General features: G+C 39.3%; 1 protein-coding gene across 5 annotated transcripts in view; it reads right to left on the reverse strand.

Annotated features, from left to right (window-relative positions):
* Positions 1-26963, reverse strand: part of TOX3 (TOX high mobility group box family member 3) — a 108539-nt gene that overhangs the window by 33885 nt on the left and 47691 nt on the right. Inside the window, exon 1 of one of the 5 annotated variants that reach the window (XM_045382915.2) lies at positions 16039-16160. The exons of the other annotated variants lie outside the window; for them this stretch is intronic. The gene's annotated coding sequence lies outside the window, so the exon portion shown is untranslated. Of the gene's footprint in view, positions 1-16038; positions 16161-26963 lie in introns of those variants that run through there. 5 annotated transcript variants of the gene reach the window in all.

A 26963-nucleotide genomic window follows, 5' to 3' on the forward strand; every position in this document is an offset into this window, starting at 1 on the left:
ATAGGAATCAACTAAATACGAATTTTTAATTATTCATTCTAAGTCACCTTAACTTGGTCTATTTCTAAACTTTCTAGCTCATAACCCTCCACTGATGTTCCCTCAAAGATCCCCTACTCAACCATACATGGGGCCATCTATGCAATTTCAAGAGTCAAAACAAAATATTCTAAATAAACTAAATGAATATCAGGTGAAGTAGTTAATTGTTCTAAAGGTCATATACAAACATTATTAAAGAAATCAGCCAATTCCAACTGTTTTAAAGACACATAAATGGTCACTGGGAATCAGGGGCATTTGGCATTTATGAGGCACACTCGTGGTGATAGGTCCTCTTCCTTGCTGATAGGCTATAATAGATGTGATCCCCAAAGATAGAGTCCCCAAAGATATCATTATAAAGCAGAACTAAATTACTCTGTGTTGAACTTCTGTATCTTAATAATTTCATAAAATAACATCTTCATTATACTTGGAGGTAGACTTGCTTTTGCTGCTTGATGAGTAATTATAGCTTGGGCAAATACAATTTATGAAGGATGTCAATTAAAAAGGAGCACCATAGGATTTTTTAGAAACTTATTAAGGACCATCGTGTTCATGGCCTGTTTGACCGTGTGAAGTGCCAAAGTAAATTAATGCAGATTGTTAAGTCTAGCTAGTCCAGCAAAGGAGCCGGAAGAAAGTGGAACAGCCCAGACAAAAACCCATCTGTAATCACAAGACGAATACTTCAGCTTGATGCGTCCATACAACATCATTTTCACTGAAATTATTTTGACACCCATGTGAAGAATTGTATAGGCTTCTAATAAAGCAGCATTAACTACAGGGTCTCAAACAGCTAAATGGCACAAACTTAATCCTAAACAAAAAAAGATAATCCTTCGAATTCTCTTTTCTTTTTCTCCCATTAGATTTGTTAGCAGACACCATCCAATTTGATGCCTCACTATGGACATCTGTCAAGTCACTTACACAAATGAACTGTGCCATGATGGATCAAGTGTGCCAAGCATGGTCACATGCTGGCAGAGGCAGGACTGCAAAGTCCACACACACGTGAAGGCTCGGTTAACTACCCCCTGGAAGAGAACTTAGGAGAGATGATCAAGGTTCAACCATTTTCAGCATTAGTAATCTGTTTCAAGACATAAAGCCCAAAGGAGTGAAAACAAGCCAATACAGCAGATGACAATGAATACTGATGATTATCGCGGATGGGTCTGGAGTACCACATTAGGAAGCAAAGTGTGACTTTGTGACTAAAGACCATCGACACCAAAGGTTGGGGGTTCAACTATACTCTAGAAACAAAACATTGCAAACAATAGGCTGTGGGGTATAATATAGGAATCTATATATAATTATATATAGATATGTATACACACAAGCATATATGCACACAATTCTGCTAATTATGTATATACAATTATATAGATTTACACACACACACATACATATAATTACACACACACACGTCCACATGATAAAACTCCTAGATGAGGATCCCCTGAGCCCCACACTCATACATCCAACTGTCTACAGCACTTCCAATTGGAAGTCAGTAGGCATCTTAGACCTATGTCCAAAACTGAACTCCTCATCTCCTCAAAGCCTGCTCCACCCAGTCTTTGATGGGGAAATGACACACTTCTGGTGACTCAGGCCAAATATCATTCTTGAATCCTCTCTCCCTATCTCCCTTCCTTCATCCAATCATCAGGAGATTCTGTTGGCTTATCTTTCCAACTGTACCCAAAATGGGCCATGTGTGCCTGCCTCTCAGGGTCCACTCAGGCCTAAGCCATCCATTCCCTCCTGGACCTCTGCAACTACCTTCCCAGCAAGTCCCTCTGGCTCTACCATACTCCCCAACAGACTACCCTCAACACAGAGACAAAGAGGCCCTCCGAAAATCTAAGTTTAGCCTGGGTAAAATAGTGAGACCCTATCTCTACTAAAAAAAAATTAGCTGGGCATGATGGCATACATCTGTAGTTCCAGCTACACAAGAGGCTGAAATGGGAGAATCGCTTGGACCCAGGACTTTGAGGCTGCAATAAGCTATGACTATGCTACTGCACTCTAGCCAGGGTGACAAAGTGAGATGCTGTTTCAAAAAAAAAAAGAAGGAGGAAAAGAAAGAGGAAAGGAAGAAAATGAAGGAAATGAAGAAAGAAGGGAAGGAGACAGGGACAGAGGAAAAGAAAGAGAAAGTAAGGACAGAGGGAAGGAAGAAAAGAACGAAGGAAGGAGGGAAGGAAGGAGGGGAGGGAGGGAGGGAGGAAATCTAACTCAGACCATGTCACTCTTCTGCTCAAAACTCACCGGTGGCTTCTGATTGATTCGGGGGAGATGCCCAATCCTTACAATTGCCCCTTTCTTCTTACCTTTTGGCCATCATCCTTCCCCTTGTTCACACTCCTCTAGCCTACTGGCTTCCTATTGTTCCTTCACCACCCCAGACATGTTCTCACCCCAGGGCCTTTGCACTGGCTGTTTCTTCTGTCCGGACTATTGTCCCCTTAAATGTTCCCAAGGCTCGTTCTACTCCCTGCCTTTGGAGTCCTTTCTGAGATGTCACCTTCTCTCTGACTACTCTCCTCCACCCCCAACACTCTCTATCCCTCTTCCCCAAGTCTACTTTTTCCATGAATAGTTTTCAACATCAAATAATATCATTACTGCCTTTCTCCTCTCCCACTAGAATATAAATTCAATAAAGATAAAAATGTTTTGTCTGTCTTTTACACTGATGTCCCAGTAAGAAGAAGAGTGTTTGGTAAATAGCAGGTGTCCAATAGGCACAAATGAATTTCTGGGTGCGAAATAATGATACTGAGAACTGCCGTCCAAGCCCATCCAGACACAGTACTTGAAATCCAAGTGAAGACAAGATGTCCAGCAGCCACCACCACTAGTCACTCCCCAAACTACATCTATGGGGAAAACATGGTAACATTAAGTCTTGTGTGTTATAATAAAAGTCCTATTTTGAACCCTAGAACCATCTGCCTAGAAAAAGGCTTTATTCTAGAGAATGCACTAACCTTTTTATAGAGCCCTAGGTGGATGGGGGTTGGGTGATAGGGATAGGTGCCTTCGGTGGCTGAGCACAAACTGCAATGAACAACACAGATTCTGGCCTGCAGGCAAAATGCTGAGAGAAGAGAGAACCAACAGCGTAATGTCAATGGGGGCAAGGATTCAAGTGTTAGATTTGACAGCTAATTTTTTTTCTAATTTAAAATTTCCTCTTCTAAAAACAATTGCTTTCTATTATAGGTCAGGGTTTCTCCAAGTGTTGTGCTAAGGACCACAGAACAACCAGATGGCCGTTAAAAATGCACATTACCCGCTCCCCACTCTGGATTTACCGTAGCAGAAGCTCTAGGCGGTGGGACCCTAATATATGTATTTTTAACCAGCTTCAAAGGAACTCCGAAGCACTCTAATATTTGAGAACGACTAGCCTTGTTCATTTTAGACTAATGTGGAAATTCCTTTTTTTAAAATAAACGTTTCTACACATCTCACAGAAATGCTGATAGAGCACAAGCTGTTTTGTTTATAGCAATGAAGGCTTGGCACGCATATTTACAATCTCCTCTCACTTTCCTGGATGACAGGGACATGCAACCATTTGTGAGGTGACCATCCAGCCCTTCTACCCATATCACCAGGAGGAAGGATGGGAACATCCAAACTTGGATCAAGTAGGAACACAAGTTCCACTGTTGGATTCTTCAACAAGTTCTGTGGACCCACACAAGTAACAACAATGCCTAAACATATGGACTCTGCTCAAACACGGAGGCCTTGGGATTTTCATGATCTGGACACATTTGAGTCTGTGAATCGCATAACCATCTGGACTAGTTAAAAGTGGCAAGAAAGAAAAAACACCCTCTCAAACCCAACTGCACTTGTTTAATATCAGGAAAACAAATACAAGTAGTAGTGGATACTAAGGTTCCAGAATTAAGGGGGCTTTTTTGTTTTGTTTTTGGGGAGTTTTTTGTTGCTTTTTTTTTTTAAGCAAAAATGGGGCCATCTTTGAGATTGGCCAAGCAACCAATCATCACCAATATTCGGAGAACAGGAAGAGAAGGCCTCTGATCTCTGGTTTTCTTAAAATACACACCCACAAAAAAAGCCAGTGGTAACACACATGCTGCCAAGTGACTACACCTTTTGTGTTAATTCCAGTTTGTCTTCCTCCCTTCTCCCCGAAAGCCTTACCAACACTTAACTGAGTCCCTATTAAATGCTACTTAATAGGATATATTTAGTGGAATATATTATCTACTTCTCTGTAGATGCAGAGAAGGGGAAGATATGATTATTGATTTTAAGGGATGAAAACTCAATTGGGGTGATGAGACAAAAAAAAATGTATCAAGCTAAGGGCCAACTCAGTGACAAGAGGCTTGCAAATCTAGGAGGAGGAGTCAAAAAGGAACAGCCTTTCAGAGGAACAAGACGTTTTTCAATATATAACTTCAACTTTCCTTTTAGATTCAGGGAGTAGATGTACATGTTTGTTACATGGGTATATTGCATGATGCTGAGGTTTGGGATATGAATGATCCCGTCATCTAGGTACCGAGCGTAGTATCCAATAGTTAGGAACAAGTCTTTAACCAAGAAAGAAGGCAGACAGAGGGGCAATCCCAGGCAAAAAGGAGGGAGTGAGTGAAGCCTCAGACCCACTTGTACACAGCCTGTGTTCAAAGAACAAAGCAGAGAGCAATTTGGCTACAGGAGAAAGGGAAGAAAGCTGGAGGAGATGGTAGGAAGCCAGGCTCTGGTGGGCCTTGAAGGCTCACCTAAATATTTTTAAATATATTAAATAGGAAAGTTCACAAAGGATTTTGTTAGAGGAAGGAGGCAGAGAGAGAGAGAGAGAGAGAGAGAGAGATGTAAAGCCCACACCTGAGCTTATCAACAGTGTGAGATGCACAAGAGTAGTATTAAGAAAGGCTGGTGCCAAGGAGACCAGTGAAGAAAACTTCAAGGCTGGCAGAAGGTTGAAAGTGTCTAGACTGGGCAGAGGCGACAGTAGGAAGAACAAAATTCAGAGAGCACTTTACCAGGAGTCAGACTAACTTTGAATTCCAATCCTAGTACCAAACTAGTTGTGGGATGGCAGGCAAGCTGTCTCACTTGTTTTAAGAACAAGTTCAGCTTCCAGCTGAGCTACTTGCTTGCTGTCAGTGTGTACAAGCTGTTTACTCTCCATGTGTTTCAATTTTCCCATCAATAAAACAGGGAAAAGAACAGTATTTGCCACATCACAGGGGTTTTGAGGATTAAATGGGTAAGTGCAAATAACGTCACCTTTCCTTTTTCAAAATGTTTTAAATTTTTTAAGAGACAGAGTCTTGCTCTGTTGCCCAGGATAGAGTGCAATGGTGCTATCATAGTTCACTGTAGCCTCAAACTCCTAGGCTCAAATGATCCTCCCACTTAAGCCTCCCAAGTCACTTGGATTACAGGCATGTGCCACCATGCCAGGCTTAAAGTCACCTTTTGTATCTATACTAATGGCCGGGTGACATTTCAACGAGTTTTGAAGAAACCAACAGAAACCAAGCATATCTGTTTTACAAACTGCTGTAGCTTATACAATAGTGCAAGAGAATTTTACTATTTAGAGAACTCCAACGGCTTCCCAAAGGCACTTAGAGTAAAATTCAAACTTCTTGCCATGGGCTACAAGTCCCCATATCATCTGGGTGCTGGCTGCTTCTCCAAACTCCCTCCTAAGACAGCAGCTCCCACCCACTAAGCTCCAGAAACACTGTACTGCCTGGTCCTCAGTTCTTTCTCTGGGCCACTCATTGCACCTGCTGTTCTTGCCTGGGCTGCTCTCCCTTATATCCCTACTTTATGTAGGTCTCTGCTCAGTGTTCACTCCTCAGGGAGTCCTCCCAGGTCAGCTTAGCTAAAATGACCTGTACATGCCCTCCTCGCCCCTTGCCCATTCTCTTCCTTTATATCTCATCAGAGATACAGAGTCACTCATCACTGACTAATGTACTAGATTTATTTGTCCATTTACTATTTCTCTCCATTCTGGAATAGACAGTCCATTTGTCTAGTTCAATGCTGTTTCCTTGGAAGAGTATCTGGGCCACAGGAGCTGCTCAGTATGTTTCTGCTGAATGCATAAATGAGTGAGCCAGAAACATCCAAATTCAAAGCCCAGCTCTACCACTTACAAGCTGAGTATCAGGTAAGTTGCTTTATGTTACATTTCTGAACTTCTGTTTCCTCATTTCTAAGGAGGAAAGGATAGAACTACATGGGACTGGGCTTTGCAAGAAGAAGGGAGACAACATAAACTCCCAGCAAAGGATCTCATACAGAGAGGCACTTGATAAATGTCAGAGTTGGAAATGAGAATCCTGGGAAGACAGGAGTTCAATGATCTGGGGAAAATGAATGGGTCATTGAAACATTTTGTATAGCATTTATTAAGTGCCTACAGTATAAAAGATACAATGGTAAATATTGGGCTAAAAATAAGACCCAGTTTCTACCCAAGAACAGCTCTAATAGAAAAAACAGATATGACTCCCCATGACATGGAGGAGATATTTGAAGTACTGCCCCTGGAAAGTCAGCAGAAGTTTTCAATAAGAGGAGCCATTGGAGTGGGGTCTTGAAGGATGTGTAGGATCTCACCTGTAAGACAAAAGCACTCTGGTAGATAAAACTACTTGGGCAAAGGGCTACTTAATGTCATCAAAATGAGACTTGCATACCAAGAAATGAAGATGTATGCACTCTAGGCAGGAAGGACAGAGAGAAGGCTGATATAGGAGCCTGCAAGTATACACTGTGCTTAGGAGAGGGTTAGTTTGAACATGCTTATTAATAAAAGGAGACTTGCAAATGTTTGCAGGTGGGGAAGAGACTAAACACAAAGGAGAAGGAAGATCAGACCATGACAGCAGAAGATAGAATTTGAGGCATAATTTTCAGAAGGTAAGAAAAATGTCTATTCCGCATGTCTTCTCTTGTATTTGGCAAACCAGTGGGCATCTCCTATAAAATGACAGCAACTTACAAAAGAGATGTGCTTGGTCTGTTTTGGTTTTTGTGAGAATCACTGAAATGACAGCTAAGAGAAGCCATTAGTCCAGATGGAAAAGGTGGTTACTTTCTCTGATGTTGCTGGACTTGAGAAGACCCCTTCTCCATGGACAGATATGACATACAAGCTTCTATTACTTCTATTACTTGGGTTTAGAAAGGCTTGTGACCTGTTATAAATCCTAATATCGCTGGGAGGTATAACAGCTTAGGTCTCATCTGCCATGGGCACTTTAGTGTGAATTCATTCATAATAAGTAGTTCTACCGATGCACACACTAGGTATTCATCTTCAAGGATGCTCAGAAAACAACTCTTCGGAAAAGCCTTCCTTGGCACCACCTTCCTTTCCCCTAGCTGGACTGGATTCTCCTCCTTTAAGCTCCAAGGCAACCTGTGCATTGCTCTAAACTATGTTAAAATGATCTATTTCAGTGTCTGTCTCCCTGCTAGAGTCCTTGGGAGCAGAGGCAATGCCTCATTGGCCATTGCAACTCCAGGGCCAGGCACACAATAGGTACTCAACTGATAATGCAACGGCCTCAGGATCAACCCCAGGGAGGCTTGTACTTGGCAGCTTCAATGTGGTTAAAGACACTTGTTACTAAGCCATTTATTTTTCCGTGCACATGATGCGGTCCACATCAAATTCAGGTGAACCATTGCAATTATGGTTGCCAAAGTACTATCAAGCCTTAAAATAAAATAGAAATAAAAAGTCACGTAAGATAAAATTTGAGTTATTTTCCTTGTACTGCCAGACTTTGTAGTTCTTGCTGCAATCCAGTGACTAAGGACCTTAGAGACTTTCTGCTGAAAACAAACTTTCAGGCCTCTAATGACATGACATATTTATATTAGACACCCTGAGTAAGTCTCCTGGGCATCACTTCTTGCACAACCATGTGAAACTTCAAATGTACAAAAGGAACAACAAATTAAATAAAATCTTCCTCAGTATTTTTAAATGAAAACCTTTTAACTAATTACAAAATTTCTTTAGTTCAGTAACTGAACTCTTTCACTAACCAATAGTAAAAACACATGCTCTCTAATTTCAGTAAATCCCTCTAAGTATGAGTTAGTGTGAATTCCACCAAAACATCAATGACTTCCTACATTGTCTTCCATTCTTTGATTTCTAAAGTATAAAATGTAATGCTCTTAAACCATAATCATGTTCAGGTGCAAAAAACAAATGTCCTAATACACAGATGCAGATAAAGCTATAAACAGTTATAAACAGATAGGTATAAACATCAGTGATTCTCTACCGGGGCAATTTTATTCCTCAGGGGACCTTTGATAATGTCTGGAGAGAGTTTCTTTATCGTTAGGACTTCTGGCATCCAGGGGATAAAGGCCAGGGTGTCACTAAACATCCTACAGTGCACGGGGCAGCCTCCCGCAACAAAGAACTGCCTTATCCAAAACGTCAACAGAGACTGAGAAACTCTGATATAGATCAATCCATACATTACACATAAATTCAAGACTTGAGGCATTTTACAATAAATATTACAGAATCATTGCTTCTACACTATCCAAATACAATGTGTTCTTTCTTCAAGAGGGTATTGTGTTGCCTTTGGATATATCTATTTACAAGATTACTGACTGCAATTAAAGATTCTCTTAAATGTGTTTCAAATATATATCAACTAGTAGGTTCTCAGCAATGAAGTTTTCCATTTATATAAACACCTAGTTGCTTTTTTTGTTCCTGCTGAGAATAAGCCAGGAAACAAATAGTTTAACATGTTCTTTTAAGGCTAACATTTTTAAAAGATCAATAAACCAATAAATTTTTAAGTATTATAAGGGACTGAATGTGTTTATTTTCCAGTCTTAATCATATTTGATAAACCAAATACCTAAAGCCTACTTAACTCACAAATCATCAATGATAAGAAGTTCATAAGCATATATAACATATAATCATTTAAGCCAAACAGGATTATATCTGAGGTCTATTAATGTCTCTTAATTCACATCTATCATTGTTTAAGAGCAAGTCTAAGATAGCTGATAAGAAATTATGGGAATCTATGAAACCACTGGTACCAGTCTGGCTTTAGAAACATGTCAAGGCTAATGTTTTACTGCATAGTGGCAGACAGCTTTTGCTCACACTGCAAGAATATCTTGATTACTTACATTTTTCTGTGATTTTATGATTGCCAGAATTCTGTAGGGACAACTGTTTACCAGATGGGTGATCATATAGCTTTCATTAGTTCTCTGTATTTTACCAGTTGTGTTTATCTAAAATCTTTTACTAGGAAAGAGCTCACATGAGGCTCTAAATCCCACTTCTGATGAGGTCTTAGGGCAGGAAGGACAGAAATCACATTCCTCCCAACTGACTATTCCAAAATCTGTAACTTAAGATTTTATATCTTATATTTATTTTCAAAGAAGGGTCTTTGCTAAACCTATGTTTTAATTAGTTTGAGTATGTGGCTAATGGCTTCTTAAACATAACCATAAAATAAAATCCCTTCAAAGTAGGGGCTGTTGGCTTTCATCTTGAAGACAAATAATAGAATTCAGTCAAGATGTAAATTTTAATCTGGTGTTCAGCTAAAACTTATTTTAGCATTTTATATAAAACAACCATGAATTAAAGTATTCCTAAATTAGGGAGGCATTTTCTTCTTGGGATCCCAAAGAGTCACTGTATACTAATACATTTAAGATTACCTTAACATTTCCTTACAAACATTTAAAAAGATGTGATTATTCAGCAATCTGTAAGTAGCTCTTCATAAATCATATATTAAATTTTACTCACCAGCAAAAATCAAATTCTAAAAGAGTGACTCAATTGTATTTAGGCGAATTATATCAAGTTGTAAATGCAAAAGTGACCAAAAGGCAGGTAAAACAGATGTAAAAATTCTTAAAACAACCACAAAAGGATATCAGTTAGGGTGCATTTTAAGCTAAAGACACTATACATACTTTCTAAATATTTATTAACCCTCTGGATATGCCACAGTTAAAAATGCAGCATATTTGGAGAGAAAATTCTTGCTGAGAAGCTAAAAAAAGGGAGGGGGCACACTACTTACCTTTAAGGTAAAATGTTAGCACCTTATTTACAGCAACTCTTACACAAAGTGTACATATTACCATACACACTGGCTCCATTTATTCCTAACAAAAAAGAATTATTTTTCTCATAGCTACTAGTGGAAAAATATATATGGCACACAGGAAAAATTACGACACATTCCACAGTGCTGGTTAATAACTGAGGGGAATAGTAGAATCCATCTATAAAGCCAATCTATAAATTTCTTTGGCCATAATAAAAATAAGTTAGAGGTATGATTTTTTTAAGAACTGCAGCTGCCTTCATATCAAGATTAATATTGAAAATAAACCCCGTATAATAGGGCCCCTGGGATAAGTAACAGATTCCTTGAGGGATGTCCATCTGGCACTAGCCATAAGCTGCTCCCTTTTCCACTGTGCTAAATACTCCAGACCAAAAATATGCCCTCCCAAGAAAACCTCCCAGGAAAACCACGCCTTCAACAACGACGCACATCGCCCACACTGTTTCACTTCCATGTTTTAATGACTTTAATAAGATTATAAGGAGGTGACACCGAATATCTTAATGCATAACTGAAAATAAAAGGGTGCATATCAAAGGAAAGCCCTCAACACAAGGGATCAGAATTCCCCACGGAAAAATAAACCCTCCAGAGAAAACAGAAAATATGTTACGTTAAGTTGAAGTTCTTGACTCTTGCATTGCCTAGAAGAGGAGAGCTGGGGAAACGCCACGGGCGTACCTCATTCCAGCACTGTACAATTATAAACTCCCTTCATGTGCCTTGGGGAAATGAGCCGAGATGAAACCTACGTGTTGCCTACCCATTCACTGTTGGGTAAAATGGTAAAGTTGCTTCCTCTACTAGACAGGGCAGTTTTTTTGTTTTGTTTTGTTTTGTTTTGTGTTTTTGTTTTTGTTTTTGAGACAGAGTCTCGCTCTGTTGCCCAAGTTGGAGTGCAGCGGCGCGATCTCGGCTCACTTCAACCTCCGCCTCCTGGGTTCAAGTGATTCTCCTGCCTCAGCCTCCTGAGTAGCTGGGATTACAGGTACCTGCCACCACAGCCGGCAAATTTTTATATTTTTAGTAGGACAGGGTTTCACCATGTTGGCCAGGCTGGTCTCAAACTCCTGACCTCAAGTGATCCTCCTACCTCAGCCTCCCAAAGTGCTGGGATTACAGGCATGAGATGACCCACAGGGCAGTTTTTTTAATACAAGAAAAGTAACCTTGACAAGGAAATATTTAATTCCTAGTGGTAGAACCTGAAGTTAGCACTTAATGTGGTCAACTGGAATTATATACAATGTTGCTTTGTAACAAATACTAACCAAGGAATCCTCACACTATCCTTGAGAAATTGGAATGATGGAAGATCCAGATAATAACATGGGGTTATATAAAGTGGCAGTAGTTACTGAAGCAGAAAACATATTTTTGAACCTAAACAAAATGTAATATATTTTAAAAGGAGCCTAAAGTTCATCATACCTTATGGACTACAATACTTTGGGGAAATTTCTTTAAACAAAGTCTTTCCAAGAGTTTTCATTTATCAAAGATAAACATTCTAGAAAGGTTTTGTGTCTCAAATTTGTCAATTTAATTTTAAAACAATTCTGAAGCAGTTTGAATTACAAAGGAAAATAGTCATGGTATAACAGAAAAACATGATTCAAAACCATATCCAGTTTGATAGAATTCTTTTATTCTTTTGCTTTTCTATGCTTTAAGTGCGTTTTAACATTAGGACCTACTAGTTCTGCAATCAAAAAAATATATATTTATTTATAATGAAACTGCCCAAGAAGGATTTAATTAATCTCCATTGGCATAAAGCATGTAAATAAACATAAATTCTGAAAATATAATCAAGTTTTACTGTTGATTCATTTACTCATTCTTACAACAAATATATTCTGATTAACTCCTATGTGCCAGAAAGTTTGTTAAGGTAGTGAAAAGACATTAGGAAAAAAAAAAAAAATCTATGCCTTCATGGAGCATCTAGCCCAGTGAAGAGAAATAAGATAACAGTCAAATAACTATAGATATAAGTGAATAAATGAATGAATGTGAGACTTCTCCTGTGAATTATGCCATGAAGGATACAACTGTTTATGGGAATGGAAATTAGTTGAACCTCTATGAAAAACAGTATGGAGATTTCTCAAAGAACTGAAAATAGAGCTACCATTCAACCCAGCAATCCTAGTACTGGATATCTACCCAAAGAAAAAGAAATCATGATATAAAAATGACACCTGTACTTGTTATGTTCACTGCAGCACTATTCACAATAGCAAAGTCATGGAACAAACCTAAGTACACATAAGTGGCTGACTGGATAAAGAAAATGTGAGATATATATATATGTCTCCCATGGAATACTATGGAGTCATAAAAAAGAATGAAATCATGTTCTTTGCAGCAACATAGATAGAGCTGGAGGCCATTCTAAGTAAACTCAACTCAGAAACAGAAAACCAAATACCACGTATTGTCACTTAAAAGTGAGAGCTAAACAGTGGGTACACAAGGACATAAAAAATGGAAATGACAGACACTGGGGACTCCTAAAGTAAGTCAGGGGGTGGTGAAGGTTGCAGAATTACCTATCAGGTACAATGTTCACTATTTGGGTAACAGGTACACTAGAAGACCAACCCAACCAGTTGGGTTGCAACACATCCATGCAACATAACCATGTAACAAACATGCACCTGTACCCCCTGAATCTAAAATAAAATTAACTTAACAAAAAAGGAAGCATCTAGGGTGGAGAATAAATAAGAGTGGCCACTGGCAGATCAGTTAGGAAAATCATGCATCAGACCAGATGAGAGATGGTGATAGCATGACCCCAGATGGTAATGGAGAGAAGAGAGCAAAGATGGGAGAAGCTGAGTCATGGATGGATCCCACGAACTTCCTTAGGAGTGTTTTCCCTGGACTTGATGATGAATTGAGAGGGGTGAGGGAGAAGAACCATCAAGGAAGCTTCTAGGTTTGGGGCTGGCATAACTGGATATGTGGTCATTCATCAACACAGGGGAAGCTGAACAGAATCAGTCTTCCAGCAGTGGGCCAAAGCACGGGTGCATTGTAAACATTGTTGGGGTTAGGGTGCCAAGATATGTCTGTTATTTACCAGAAAAGTCTGGAATACAGTGACCTTTACATGTGAGACTCTGTGAGACACATGGGTGCTGGTGTTCAATGAATGAGGCTCCCCGTACTGAGATTGGGAAGGGAGAACCTCCTAAGTGAGATGAGAAGAGGCCTAGAAGAGAACCCTGAAGAACACCAATGTCTGATGACCAAGACATGGATCCCAAAAACGAGCCTGAGAAAGGGCAGCAAGGGATGTGGAAGGGAAGCCTAGCGAGGGTAGGATCCCTGACATCAAGAGAAGACCTCACTAAGGAGAAAGTGATGCCACAAAAGCTTGAAGTACAATGAGGCTGAAATAGATCTGTTGGGTTCAATGACATCAAAGACACTTTGGTATTTATCAAAAGCACAGAGCAGAAGCATAAAGGTGGGATGGCACCAGTTGCCCTCCAGGAGTTGTGAAAACAGGACAAACATGCATGTACCTACACAGAACAATATCAAAAATAAATTCAAATACTCAACTCCAGTTTTGGTGGGAGAATGGGAAAGTGGCTGAGAGTAAGAGGACCCGCTATAGCCAAGGAAGAATTATAGATATAAAGAAATTGTGGGCCGGGTGCAATGCCTCATGCCTGTAATCCCAGCACTTTGGGAGACCTAGGCAGGAGGATCGGTTGAGCCCTGGAGCTCGAGACCAGCCTGGGCAACATATTGAGACCCCTGTCTTTCCAAACACATATTTTAAATTAGCAGAGTGTGGTAGTGCATGCCTATAGTCCCAGCTACTCTAGAGGCTGAGACGGGGGGATCACTTGAGCCCAGGAAGTTGAGAGTGTATTAAGATATGATTGTACCACTGCACTCCATCCAGCCTGAGTGACAAAGCGAGACTTTATGTCTTTAATTAATTAATTAATTAATTTTTAAAAGAAAAGAAAGTGGCGACCATCCACCATATGATCTTGCTTTGTTCTAAGGGGAAAAATAACAAGCATTATGCCCCTAGCATATAAATTATTCCTCTGTAGATAAAGAGTCCAAAATAGTATATAAATGAAAATCCTTGGAACAAATGGACAAAACTATTTTCTTATAATAAAGCAGAAGATGCATCTTTTGGGATTAGTGAGGCCTTGTGCACCATGGGATGACAACAATTGTACAACTTGGAAACTGTTGGCTTCTGGTAGTGACATTCATGGTGCCAAGCTCATCCCCCAATCCCACATTCCTCTCCATCAGGGCCACCAGAGCAGCTGAGTCAGATGGAAAATAAAAAAGAAAGAGAAAGAAAAAGACATCCCTTCATCATGAATGGTGGCAAAATGAAGAAAAATAAGCTTCCTCAATACCCTTTCACTACTAGGAAATGTCATATATCAGAAGGTAAAGTAGATTGCTTTCATCTCAAGAACTAATAGCTCTAAAACAGGGACATTTCAAAACTAAACACACATGTATTGCACGAGAAACACCTCCATCCCCAATTTTATATACCCACAACCTTTAAGTATGAGAAAGTATCTGAATGTGTTCATAAGAAAATGACATCTACTAAAAGAAACAGGATTAAAGGATAGTTTTTGTCTCTAGGACAACAAAATGTATAAGCCCCAAACTACCATTGTCCTGTATCTTCTCAATAAGGTCTTAAAAACAAGAGAATCAGACGAGGGTTTGCAGTTAAAATTGACACATGAAATATTAACTGGGAATTTAAGGAAATTTCTGACAAAACTTGAAACCATTGTTCAACATAATTTGGTTTTGATAAATGTTGACGTTAGGACCCTTTGAAACTGACACTTGTGTCTGTGGAGCAATATGAATTTAAGTCTGTGATTTTGGGAATCAAATATTTAATGACTAATAGGGAAAAGCAAATTCTTCCCCATGATTCTGATATGTCTAAAATAATGAAACTGACCCACATTGAATCCTTTCCCCTTTCATCTGAGGTCCTATCAGTTACCTTAAGTAAGCCAAAGGGAAACTTCCAAGGGCCAAAACTTGACAATGAGTAACTAACTCATTGTGCTTTCTGCATATAGATATATCTGCCTATGTATCCTGGTACGTATATTTTATTTCTCGACTACATTCCACATTTTCCCAACTTCAGGCTTTCTCTTCCATTGGAAACTCTTCTCGCCACTTCCATTTTAAAACACCCTGCCCCTAGCCAGTGGTCCCCTGCTGAGATTCCATGCCTTCATCAGTGTCCCGTGTAAACCACCTCCCCTACTGCAGGAACTTTGCTCAGCTCAAGCTACCAGATTTACTGACCCCCTTCTCTGGAATGTCCAAAGCTCTTGCTTTCCATTTGTTTTGATGACACAGCCTGTGCTGATAATGGTTAATTCTTCCTCTGCTCCATCCCACCACCCCCATGCCCACTACAGTAGAAGCTTCTAAGGGCAATGATCATCTTATTGCCATAACTTTTCTGCAAGTCTAATGCTTTATCCATAGAAAAGACACAAGAAGTGTTTGGATTTAATTCTTCCTTCTTGCATAAACTTTCTTTTTAGTGGAAGAGGCAATACCAAGTATAGAGAAGGAAAACAAAAGTCAGGAAAAAGATTCAAATCTTGGTATTATATTTACTTGGGTTCTAGGAAGCAAATAAAAAAAATTATCCACAAATCTATGACTGACTCATTTATTCAACAAATGCGTACTAAGCTCTCATTATGGAATAGACAGACACACAGAGAGAGACAAACAGACACACATACAACTAACATACCTTGGAGACATAAGCATCAAAAATGTCTCTCTCCCAATAGGCATGAGCTTTTTTATTGTTAGGTTTCTGACTCAGCAGAGCCTCTCCAACCACTCAGCACCTGTAACTTTTCCTATCCCATTTCCCCACAGCAGGTCTGCTGAGCTTTCAGCACCAAATTTCACCCACTCCTCCACGAATGGACTTTGTCCCTCAATGCATAAACAGAGGCCATGAGGTATACAGTTCTTTTGCAACTATCACCCCAAACCAGAACCTCATATCATCCCCTTGTTTTCCTTTGCCCAGCAAAACATGTTCTTCCATTTGTGTCCTGAATCCCACTCAACAATGGCTGGGTTTGGCTCTGTCAATTTACCTCTCATTTGATTCTTCAATTTTTCTCACTCCACTGTTTCCTCCTAGCAAAATGTTCCAGTCCCATTCACCCTTAGAGTTAGGGGAGCAAACACTGCTGAACCCCTCTCAAATTAATCTCATACCTCCCTCCCCCAAGCCCACTAACTATGTGTCCATCTCCACATTGTGATCTGTCCCCCTACACCTTTAACCCTCCTAAATCTGTCTTCTTCTATTTAATAAGCTGTGATCATTAAGTCTACTGTGGACTTCTAATCTCCAAAGCCTATGGACATGTCCCCCATAATATCTAGGTCTCAAATGATCACTTTTCCCCATCTGACATTTTCAGCTATCACCCTCTGGAAAGAGTTATTTTCATTTGGGAACAGTCACTCTAAGCCAGTGATCTTATCCCCTGGAAAGGTTCTCAGCTTCTTCTTAACACATCCTCTAAAAACTCATCATGTTGCAATGCGTCAACCACAAACGAATCTCCAGTTTGAATATCTTTCACTATACTGAGTTGCAAATTTCTAACTCCTTCTGAATATTGCCTTGGATGACTTATTAACAACTTATATTCAACAAATCAAACACAGAGCTTATCTTTACCAATGTCAGACATACTCCTATACAGAAATACATCACTCTATTAAATTTCCTTTCCAAAGCCACCAACTTCGATTCTCTCTTATCCTCCACATGTGGTCATTCAACTACACCAACCACACAAACATCTTTCACATCACTGCGTATCTTTCTAATGGTACCACCAATCCTAACCAATCTTCAGATGCCAATTTCCCCCCTTCAAACCCTTCCTCCACACTGCACCTAGCAGTACCTTTTGATATAGTTTAGATTTGTGTCCCTGCCCAAATCTCATGTTGAATTGATGACAGGCGTAAACTACCGCACCCAGCCTATGATGTGATTTTTTAACGCAGTATGCCAAGGTAGGAGGTGACTGGATCATGGGGGAGGACTTCCCCCTTGCTGTTCTTGTGATAGTGAGTGAGTTCTCAGAAGATCTGATGGTGTAAAAGTGTGTGGCACTTCCCCCTTCACTCTCTCCCTCTCTCCTGCCACCATGTGAAGAAGGTCCTTGCTTCCCCTCTGCCTTCTGCCGTGATTATAAGTTTCCTGAGGTCTCCCAGTCATGCTTCCTGTTAAGCCTGTGGAACTGGGAGTCAATTAAACCTCTTTTCTTCATAAATTATCCAGTCTCATGTAGTTCTTTATGGCAGTGTGAGAAAGAACTAATACACCTTTATTTACATTTGTCATTTATATTGTATTGTTTAAAATAGTAGAAAATACTGGAAAGCCTGAGGACTAACATAAAAGGCATTTCTCACTCCACCCTCAAGACGAACACTTCACAAGGGGGAACCAAAAATTATATTTAGTATATTTTTTTAAATTGAAAAGTATTCTGTAATCATTTTCTTCACTGATACCTTCTCAGATGTAATTTTTGTTTGTTTGTTTGTTTTGTTTTGTTTTATTTTGAGACAGGGTCTTGCTCTGTCACCCAGGCTGGAGTGCAGTGGCATGAACATGGCTTACTGCAGCCTTAGCTTCCTGGACTCAATCAATCCTCCCACCTCAGCCTCCTGAGTAGCTGGGACTACAGGTACACGCCACCACATCCAGCTAATTTTTTTATCTTTTGTAGAGACAAGGTCTATGTTGCCCAGGCTGGTCTCAAACTTCTGGGCTCAAGCGATCCACCCACCTCAGCCTCCCAAAGTGCCAGGATGACAGTTGTAAGCTACCATGCCTGGCCTAAGATGTGATTTTTAACACAGTATGCCAAGGCATGACTACAGCATAATTTACTTAATCAGTTTTCATTAGGGTTAGTCTTCCAATATGGAAGTCTGATCATACATGTCACTGTCAGGGTTAAAATCCTTCCACAGTTACCTACAGCCTAATTAAAACTCCTTTCCTTATTGAAGGAAAAAGCCATTTACAAATCTACATCACTTTCTTTACACAGCCTTATTCCCTTCTGTTCCTTCTGCTCCTCTACTCCATTGCCAACCTCATCACCTCCACTCTCATAATCCTTCTCTTCTTGGTTCTTCCAGTCCCTTTCATAGAAGGATCCTTTTCTGTTAACATCCAATAGGGTGAGCTCTCCTTCCTCCTGCCCCTACACTGAGGCCCTTTCACACTGCACTATGATTGGTTTCTTTGTCTTTTTTCCTAATTAAGCTGTGAGCGCCCCCAGTAGACATGTAATCTTACCACACAGCTAAAGACTCACAACAGTTCCCCAAATCTGTGTTAAATAAATGGGAGTAATATTTTTTTCATTTAGATTTATCAGCAGAAAAGGACTTATTGTGTAATATTTCTAACAAGAGCTCACACGTATTGAGTGCTAAGTATGTGCTGGTATGTATAACCTTGTTTGATCATCAGGATTGCAATTTTACATATCTTTGGGTAATTAATGGACTGATCTGCTTGTCCCACCCACTGACTGGAAATGTCACAAAGGAATTACATCTCTTTTTGCTCCCTCTTTTGTTCTCAGTATTGGATACACTATGTGGAACACTGTTGACGCTAAATATGTATTTTCTGCATAGATGAAGAAATGACCCTGTGAGGTCACTCGCAGTGTTATCTCCATCCTTAGAGAGGGGAACTGAAGCAGAAGTACTTTGGTTGGGGTTTCACATCAAAGATGAGAAGATGACACGCCAGTATGTTTCAATATTCTGTTCTAATTTTTCTAATGGCTTCTTGCCTCTCATGAAAGAAAGTACCATGGCCACAGATGAAATTGTGCTTGGGGCTACACACCACATTGCCAGGAGCAGTAGGAAGCATTGAGCTTTTGCAGGACTCCAAGCTGAACAGCTTTACTAGGCCCCTTGACACAACAAAGGCTGACTCTGAAGCAGTCCTCTTCAGTTGTTCCTGTCTTTGTAAATGAAATCTATTTCTCAAAATGGGTCTGTACAATGAATTCTAACATTAAAATTACTTTGTCAATATTTGGGAAACTTTTTAATAGTGCTGTGTTGTTGGTCATTTTTCAAACTTATATATATATATATTGTATAAAAATGTGTGTGTGTATGTATATTCCTTAATTTTTTCTTTTCAGGTAGAGTGTTCATGAGAACCTAAATTTTCATATACTGAATCTGAGACATAAGACAGATGGCCAATCAAAATGAAGTTACTCTTCATTTTTCCCAGCTGAGTTAGGGCTCCACATGTTACCAGGTGTTATCAGATATGACAAGAAAAAAAAAAAGCCCTATCTTTGCTTCTGATTTGCAGGATGATGAAAAGCCCCTTCCTTTTTTTTCCTCAACAGTAGATTCTTTCAACTCCCAATTGTGTTTTCATGAGAGGCACAAGGTAGATCAGAAAACCCAACTGCAAAAAAAAAAAAAGTTCACTCCAGCTTTCGTTCTGAGAACAGTCAGATCAAAAGAATTTTTCTGAAGGCAAAACAGGTGGGTTTTTCCCCTTTATACTTACAAGTGAAACAAACATGTACTTTGTACTTTCACTGAACACAGAACAAGTGGACAGAACCAAGCTTTCCTGTGCTTAGTCAATATTCATACCCACAAAGGACTCCAGTCCTACAAAAGAAATAGGCGCCTAGAATCAGCGACTTATAACTGGGGCAATGGGAACAGGATCTCAATAGCAGTATTTCAAGGAACGTGTGCAGAATAAGGTGCATGTGAGAAAGACATGTAAGGTAACACTGAGAACTCTTTCACCTTGGACATGCATATACATATATGGACAGTCACACCTACATACACATCATATATCCACATACACATCAGCCTCTTCCTCTCAGAATCCAGCTCTTTGGGAAAGTGAGAGTGCAATCTTTATTCAAGTTCAGCGTATCCATAAATTGGACCATAAAATGAAAGTGGTAATGGTGAGTTCCCAGGGGAGGTTAAAAAATAAATGTGTATATAAACTACAGGGTGATGCAAAGCAATAAAGTACATTTTATGCCAAATATCACCTGAAGAGAATTACTTACTGGCAAGAATAAAGAGAGAAAATTGGTTATAAATATTTGACAAGCCTAAATGTTCTCATTTGTTCTCCTTAGCCCCTTTTTTCTCACAAGAAAATGTCCTCCATATCTTCTTCCTTTTATCCTACTGCATCACAGAATCATCTTAAAAACACTGCCTAAAGAACATGGCTTCTCATCTAAACAGCCTTTGCTTCCACCTCTTGAAATCCCACCTTTCCTACAAAGTCTCCCTTTTCATTTGGAGTAAAGGTGGTAATTATTTCCCAAACTCCTACCCATTTAAGCACATAATTACCCAGACAGTTCTTCAGTCACGGCCACACTCCTTATATTCAATGTCAATACTTCAGATGCTTTTCCACTGTTGATAATTCTCCCTGTGGGCACATGCTCTTTAAACATTTATCTTCACCAATATTGAAAGACTTGAATTTCATATCTTAGGAGAACAGATATTTTCTGACTGATAATCCAAAACTCCCCTATAACCCTTTCACCCACAACTGCAATAATAATTTTATTATCTCTTCTTCCAACTCCCCAAAGAATCTTCTAATACTGGCAAACAAATCTGCTTGTCATATGTGGCAGCTAGGCTAATTATTTTCTAAGAGTCATGCTCCTTTTACCATGGTATATAATTATGGGCTGTTTCCAACCCCCTTGCATTTTGATGGGGATTGGGGGGCAGGCAATTTAGCTCTTACTAACTAGTGCAATGTGAGCAGAAGGACATGTCTCACTTTGGGGCCAAAGCAGCTGAGCAGGTGTGGCTTCTCCACCTTCTCTATGTCCCGGTCCATCCCAACTGGGTGTTCGAACCTAAGACAAGATGGCAGGGCCTCCACCAGCCTGGGTCCCTCCTCCACTGTCTACCAGAACAACCTTGATGTTAATACTTGAACAGGAAATACACCTCTATTACATTTACCTCATTATACATGGTGGGTCTATCTGTTAACAGCTGTTATGATATTCTAACCAAGCCAGCATCTCCTATTTATTTATTTCTACTTTCCATATCCTTTAAGGCCATCTCAGTAGTTCTACATTTGTTAGATTATTCTGTGCCCCTCTTGTCCTTCAAGTCTCTGATTAAATCCATCTCTCTAACAAAAACTTGCACTCAAGATCATCCTCTCAACACTTTGAGGATGTTTCTATTATATTCGCGTACATTTGGTTCCATCACCCATTCAACCTCTCCATCAATAAATATTGACTCAGCATTCTTACATCAGATGCAAAATCATTTCACCAATCTGATTATATGATTCTAGAGAAGAGAGGTTTTTTTTCCAGTTTGTTTGCTCTTTGGTGACAAACCATCTACCTGTGGCATAGGCCAGTAAGTATGAGTTTATGTCAACTGGCTAGTAATTGGCTTGGTTACACCACAATTCTCAGCACCATACAGGTAGGGGAGATCTTCCATGGAGAAGTGACTCTCCTAAAATAGGCGTACTGCCTGCTGTGGGTGAAAGGGCCATCGGTTTGCAGTCTTGAGCACATGGGTTCAATTCCCATCCACTTGCTGGAGTTAGATAAGTTCTTTATAAGGTCCTTCTCTACATTCTCATTTCCTTATCTATAAAACAAGATAATACTGATGCTAACCTTGCAGAATTGTTGTTCATCAATTGATAAAGCAATGTGAGAAAACCCCTTTTACCTTTAAGACATCATAATACAACTTTGAAGGGAGTTGGGAGCCCAGAACGTGCTTATGGAAACAGAAGAGCTTCCTAATTCCCCAAAATGCCCTGATGCCTTATGTTCTCTTCAAAACTCATTTCATCACAGGATATAGAGAACAGCCATGTGACTTTCCACTAATGATTATCAAATAATTTGCTAGTGAAAGAAAGGTAAGTACTAAAGCTACCACTCTGGACCAACTTTTTCAAATCTCACCAGGCCTAAAGTGTGGGGAAGGCAGACCTTAATAACAGTAGCATTTACTGGCATTTCAGTACATTTCACCTTGATCATAACCCTATTGGGGAAGTATTATTTTCTCCTCTGGTTACAGGTGCAGACTCTCAGAGAGGTTTAGTATCTTGTTTTAAAATCACACAGCACATGCACATGTGGTGTATGCAGAATTTGAAGCCAGTCTGTATAATACCAGATGGTATGCTCTTAACTACCACCACGATGTTAACACATAACTCATGCCTTTCCAGAGTACAGTTAACACATATATAATCTCCAAATTCTTCCACTAGGCACTTGATCCTAAAATTTCACCCAAAATTCATCTAGAAATTCTCCAAATTAAGTCATGGTTGAGAGGGAGGAAAAGATTGTCTATAAATCTCTATTTCAGTGTAATGAAATTTGGATATTACATTTTCTTCCATTTATTCTCACTAGAATTTACTCTCGCCTCCACTCCATCATCAACAATTATCAAATATTACCATCATGAACCATGGGGCAAAAAAAAAAGAGGTGCTATATCAGTTTTACTAAATGCTGTTCACAGAAAGAGTATCAAATTCTACCTATCAGTTTCTTTTATTCTTTCCTAACTAAAGACTTAAAAACCAAATAAAATAGTAACCGGGAGCTTAAAAAAACATGTAAAATACCATATAATCAAGATTGCTTAAATGTATAAAACTGTCAAGCAGATTATCCTTTATGCAATTCAAATGAGCCTTTGGGAGACAGAATTAACTGAGGGCAAACAAGAGCTTAACTTTAAAAGACAAAGAGTTGGCTTATATCAAGTTGACACTTCCAGATAAGATACTGCATTATACCAGGTTATACTTGCAGTAATAATTTTTGATTGGCATATCATTTGCCACTAACTGCTGCCTGGCTTCCACAGAGCACACGCAACATACTATAAACTGTTATGAAAGATGTCTTTGTATTGTTCAATATTTACAGGGTACGTTATTTTATAAATGCTCCAGTTGGCAGAAGTTTAAAAAGAAAAAGCATTAAAACATTTCAGATCAAAATGATCCCCTTTGCCTTACAAAAGAAGTACTTTCTAAAGACAGGTGACAATTCTGTTCAGAAATTTTCACACCAAGGCTAAGTAAATGTTCAGCGGTAAAAACAGAATTGCTTTGTTCAGCTGCACAAACAGATTTCTACATTGCCTCTATTTGCGTATTCCTGAATATCCTCTTTCAGATCCCACTTTTATGGGAAGCAAAATCAATTTTCTTTTGGACAAAAAAGTGAGATCTGGTCTAATGATTTTAATCTTTTAAATAAACATGAACTGAACTTGGAGCACAAGCTTTTCCCTTAAGAAAAGATCTTTGTTGCTCAGAAAGATCTCTTTCAACCCATGAACAGTTAATGCCCACGACAGTCTAACCTGGGAAAAAAATGGAAAGTACGTATTTATACCTATGTTATTTCTTTGTTAAAAAAGAAAAAAAAAGCAAATGTTTAAAAACAAAAACAAAACGCCTGCAATCATATTATCTTGCCCCAATGTAGACTGATGTTAAGTTTAATTTTTGAAGCAAATTAGGTTCCCCAGTTCAATTTTAAACAAATAGAAAATGAGAAACAGAAAACTATAACATAAAACTTTTATTGCTACTTTGCTAAAAAAGCACACTCATGTTTATGAAATAGAGTCTCCCTCAGCCTCAAAAGGGGAATTATTCTGAAAATCGGCAATACTTCAGGATCCTCACAAACACCAGCCCAGTGCAGCCTTTCTAGGCCTGTTTCAGCCCTGCTAATAGTTATTGTTTGTACAACTGTAACTAAGTACATTACCAACCAGTTGTTCAATCTATATAAATTTAAGAAACACACATTGCCAAGGAGTGACTCATATATCAGTCTATTATATGCTACAGGGCTGACTGTATTAAACAAATCACTCTGCCTACAGCTGAAGAATAGAAGCTATATACAGAGCAGAGGTTATTGTCTAATTTAAATCTTGGCTTGCTTCCCAGTGCTGTACAAGATTCCAATTTGTGGAAATGTTGCTCTCTGCTACTGCCAGAAAGGCTGCAGAAAATGGTATTGGGAGCCTTCCAGAAATATGTCTGCAAAATGCCAATCAACAAGTCACTAAAGATTAACAGTATGACTGTACCAAATTAATTTAAATTATAGAAACATATGGCTAGGATGTTTGCTTTGCACTTAAGACAACACCTACCTCACGAAGAGCTAGGTTTATTCCACAGTACAAAATAATAGCCCAATGTTCATATTGCTGCAAAATGTGATCATCAACTAATATCTCAGGAGTTAGATGTTCTTACAGAGTCAGTTTTTCTTTTAATGTGTAGGGCCTTATCTTTAATATATTCAAAACATAGGGGAAAATACTTTTCATAACAAGGTATTTTTCGCCCGCAAAGATATAAAGAAAAAATCAACATTATTCAGCAACTGAAAACAATTTGCTCTATAATGGCAGGAAAATTCTAGCTTTATTGAGATTCACCATAGAACCCAGAGGATGATGCGATCTACCGCACATTATTCCCCATTCTAAAATATGATATTGGGCTAAGAATTTAATATACGGCCAAGAGAAATTCACCAATTATGTGACCAAATCACAAAAATCAAAAGACAACACAATTTCTACCCCGCCAGCTGCTCTCAATATATATGATATTCATGCTGCCTCTCCATTATTTTCATGGGAATCTTTAATATATACAATCATGTCATCAACCAAAAGGGGGGAAATCAATGGTACTTCAAGCCGTAGTTATACATTAGTGTACACTGTATTTCAACTGAATAGGAAGGGAACTGTTTTATGTTTCTCTCCACCGCTTTTCTATTATTGCCTAGCTAATGGAAATACATCAAACAAATGTTCTACAAGAGCAATAAATATTAAAGTTGACCTATCCATCTGGGAAAAATGAGAACAATACTGCTCACTTTTAGCCCAAATATGACACTGATAAATGAAGCGATGAGATTCCATCACACTTGCAACAACCTGGGCTGGGAGCCCCCGCGTGATCCTGGTACCAGCAATTTTCTTCATTCATCTTCATTAGGCAGTCACTTGACCTGCCTCCCAACATCCCTGTCAAATCAGAACCTTTGTGGGGGGTGTGGGGGAGGTTGTATTTTCTAACAATGTAGCAAAAAATGTGCTCTTTGAGTTTTTAAAAAGGCCAGAAGAAGGCCTCCATGAGCAAGAAAGGGTGCAAACAAGTCCTCTGGAAACAAAGAGACATCCAATGTAACTCATGATTAAAAGGGAAACCACAGGATAAAACTGGTCCGTGCACATCCCGCTTCCCCGTGCATCACCACGGTGGCAGGGAGGGCCTCCGAGTGTGCGAACGAGCACACCCTGCGCCATCAAAAGACAATTACGTATTCAAATCAAGGATGTACGCGGGGCCTTATCACAGATGTAGAAATGCTTTCCATTTCCTTCCTCAATCACAGTTTCAAGTGAGCTGGAACAAGAAAGGAGAACATTCTTACCCTAACACAATGAGCGAGTTTCATCACATTAGCAGTTTTACATTACAGTCCCATTATTTTCTATTTCAACGGCATAATAAGAGAGGTGCTGATTTGATTATTCCGTAATAGTGAAAATGAATACCAATGCAATATAAAATTGCTATTATAACACAAAGCTACTAATATGATTCACAAGACCCCCTGGAAATTAGGTTTTATAACTATGATCACAGGGGAAAAATTAGAAAGCCAGTAAGCAACAGAAGGGAATTAGGTGCTCCACACCAGAGCCTTAGCAATGCAGACAGCTGCTCAAATGAAGCCAGGCAGCATTTACTTCGAAACGACATGCAAAATCCAGTCCTTGCAAATTATTTGAGAGGTTTTCCTTTGTTTTTCTTCATGGCAAGTGTTCCAGATACTCAAAACGTTAACTAAAGCTGTGTTCAAGTACAGTATTAAGGCAAGGTTCTCTGGTTCATAAAATAAATACAAGACAAAAAAAAATCATAAATGAGATGATGCTAGGGAAAGTATGAAGAATCTATCACTTCAGGAATCAGATTCTTAGAACCAGATTGATTCTAAAAATCCACAAGGAACAAAATTGCCTGAGGATTTTGGTCAAAGGACTTTTTTTAGACCTGGCCCTCACCCTAAATAACAAGGATGCTAAAACTGGTTGTGATTATTTCTAAACCAATGTCCTCCACAGTAGTCTGGAAAGATCTAAGACCCACCCCAGCATACTCTCACCTGGACTCCATGGTTCTACTGAGCTGAAAATACGTTTTCCCTATGGCTTCAAATACATACCTGCCTAGACAGGCAGAGGGTGAACACAGATGCTGCTGAGCAACTTTCCAGCCACCTTGGTACAAGGAAAGGATGCAAAGCTCTTTATAAAAGCTCTTTCCAAGTCACTTCTCCATCAGGTTCTGAGAGTGCACAATCTGAGATGAGCAGAAAACCAGGACAAGCATCAGTCTTTGACCTGAACACAAGGGTCGCTGGCTACAAAGTGACAACTACGAATTTCTGCTTCTGATCCAATGTAACATAACGTTTCTGTTGGCCAAAAGTTGTCCATCTCTGCAGAGACAGGGAG

The sequence above is a fragment of the Macaca fascicularis genome, chromosome 20 (genome assembly GCF_037993035.2).
Source record: "Macaca fascicularis isolate 582-1 chromosome 20, T2T-MFA8v1.1".
Taxonomy (NCBI): domain Eukaryota; kingdom Metazoa; phylum Chordata; class Mammalia; order Primates; family Cercopithecidae; genus Macaca; species Macaca fascicularis.